A 2,708-nucleotide genomic window follows, 5' to 3' on the forward strand; every position below is an offset into this window, starting at 1 on the left:
GCTCTGATTTTTGGTTCTGATTTTCCCAGGATCCTTTAGGAAGACCTCACAGGAATGGGACCAAAGCAAGACCTGTGGGATCTTGCTAAAAGGAACCAGCAGTACCCATACCACAGCACTAATATTGGGCTGCTTTGAAATTTCCTCTGCAAGATTAGTTACTGCCTTAATCTTGGTCTCCTGCACAGTCTCAGGACATGAGTAAAATGAAGACAAATTTTCTGTAAGAGCATAACACACATGGCCTCTAACCCAACTGCTAATGCAGTCCCTATTCACAAATGAAACTACTGAGCCTTGCCTCTCCTGTCCACATTTCTATTGGTATTCTGGTCTTCTGAGCACAAACCAGTATTGCACATCAAGTATGGCTCACATTATTCTAGTGATCCTTTAGCTTGTATCCCAAACTTTCCTAAACTCCTGCTGCAAACCAATTCCAATGGCTTCAGAGCCACATAGTCAGGTGTAGTCACAGTAACTACTCCACTTTTATGGTACCAAAATCTGTGTTAGCCATTTTCCCTGTTGCTGGAACAAAATATCCTGATATTTATAATTTAAAGGAGGAGAGGTTTCTTTGGCTCACTTTCTAGCAGGGTCAATCCAAAGTCAGCTGCCTCCAAGGCAGAAATGGATGGTGGAAGGGTGTGGCAGGAGAAAGCAGTCTGTCCCATGGCAACTAAGAAGTAAAGGGAGAACAAGAATACAAGACTTCAGGTCATGGCCCCAGTGACCCACCTCCAATCATGCCCCCCACTTTCTAACCGCACATTCAGCTGCTGAATTCATCAGTGAATGGATCCACAGATAAGCACATCACTCTCAGGATCCAGTCGCCTCCCAAATGTATGAGGCTTGGGGTGGGGGGTTTGTGACAGGGCCTCACTATGCAGTTGAGACTGACCTGGAACTCACTGTGTAGCCCAGGCTGGTCTCCAACTCACAGTGATCCTCCTGCCTCAGCCTCCTGAGTGCTGGGATTACAAGCATGCACCACCACATCCAGCTGGGGGGGGTATTTTAGATCCACATCATAACATCTGTACTCCCTAAATAACATGACACTGAATGGATTTATTGGCTCCATTTACAGAACAATAATCACTGAAAAAAATAACAGCAACTAGGTGATTTGGTCTCTCTTTGGAGGAGAAAAAGCCCAGTCCTCTAACTGGGTTTGCTCAGTTTCTTCAGGCATGGAGCAAATATTGTTCCTTATCCCTGGCTCTACAGCCTAAAAAATTCCTCTCTTATCTGACCATCAGTCCCACCATGGGTTTGGTCCTTAAGTCACTCGAAAAAGGGACTTACAGATGGAGACTTGGATTATGGACAGAATGAATTCGAGCTCCACCCTCAAGGTCAAGTGAACACTGAGGCAAGTAATACTGAGTAACACTGAGGACAGACTCCAGCCCTGGTCAGTGGCAGGGCATCTTGGAGCATTTTAGACTCTACCTCCTTTGGTCTTCCCTAGTGTTCATCTCCTTATCCTTCCTCTTCTCTGTCTTTCCTCTCCTTTCCCTTACCCACTTGTCTTCCCTTCATTCCTTAATTACTCTATGCTCTGTGCGTGTCTCTTAGAACCGCTGCTTGTCATTTTGCTCTGTCTCCTTTTTCCTTCATGTCTTCTTTTATCCACTAACTGACTTATAGTAGGTGGAATTTAAGACTAGCTTTATGTATGCTAATTTTTTTCTCTCATTGAGTCTATTGCTACATTTTAGGGATACAGTACAATTACATTCACCATTGGGATCTTGTTCCTCTACATGACAAGTCTTGGTTGTAATTTTTTCCTCTTGTCCCTTCCCTCCCTTCACCCCTACTCCCTTCCCTATTTACAAACACTTTATTTCCATTTCTTCATTTTCTCCTATTTTTTTCTTTTCCCTTATTTCCTTTCCCCTACCCTTCCCCCTTTCCCTACACCTTTAGCCATTTTCTTCCTATTTCACACTGGTATTCTAATTTTTTATATTTAAAAATCAGGCAATTTGAACCATACTTCTTTCATAAAATATTTAAATAATGCTATTAATCATATAAGTTCTTATTCACATAAATTCATATGTTTTTATTCATATAAATTAACATTTTTCACATATCAGTGATGTTTGATAGAGAAAAGCTCCCTGCCATTGTTTGTATAATACCAAAGAAGGGAGAAAAGTTGGCAAGGAGGCGTTCTTGTTTTTTTTGTTTTGTTTTGTTTTTTTGTAAAAAATGATTTATCAAAAATATGGAACGCTTCATGAATTTGCATGTCATCCTTGCTCAGGGGCCATGCTAAACTTCTCTGTATCATTCCGATTTTAGTTTATGTGCTGCCGAAGTGAGTACTAGGAGGAATTCTTCTGAGTAGCATCAGGAGAATCCTTATGACACTAGCAACAAGGAAAGCTGTGAGTGGTAAAAGGTTGAAGGTGGATTCTCTAAGGTTCTCCTTCCATCCCATTTCCTAGACAGAAATGGAGATCCAGAGAGGTTATCTTCTCCAAAATCATACAGTGAATTCATGAAAAAACCTTGAGTAGAATCTATTTGTTAAATGCAATAAATATGTGACACTGGATATATAATGTTCTCTTCTAGAGGAGCTACAAGAACTCAGCTTTATAAGACCCCGTCACTACTTAAGTGCAATTTATGACCTCCAGGGAAAAGGCAGATCTTTTAACCTATACTAATTTACAGGCAGACAA

The 2,708-nt window shown here is 41.2% G+C and overlaps 1 non-coding gene across 1 annotated transcript; it reads right to left on the minus strand.

Annotated features, from left to right (window-relative positions):
* Positions 1 to 2,239: 2,239 nt before the first annotated feature.
* LOC117285335 lies at positions 2,240 to 2,346 on the minus strand. Its single transcript, XR_004516338.1, has one exon. It is a non-coding gene; the product is annotated as a U6 spliceosomal RNA (small nuclear RNA).
* Positions 2,347 to 2,708: the final 362 nt, after the last annotated feature.

The sequence above is a fragment of the Fukomys damarensis genome, unplaced genomic scaffold (assembly GCF_012274545.1).
Source record: "Fukomys damarensis isolate Sample0158 unplaced genomic scaffold, DMR_v1.0_HiC HiC_scaffold_8, whole genome shotgun sequence".
Taxonomy (NCBI): domain Eukaryota; kingdom Metazoa; phylum Chordata; class Mammalia; order Rodentia; family Bathyergidae; genus Fukomys; species Fukomys damarensis.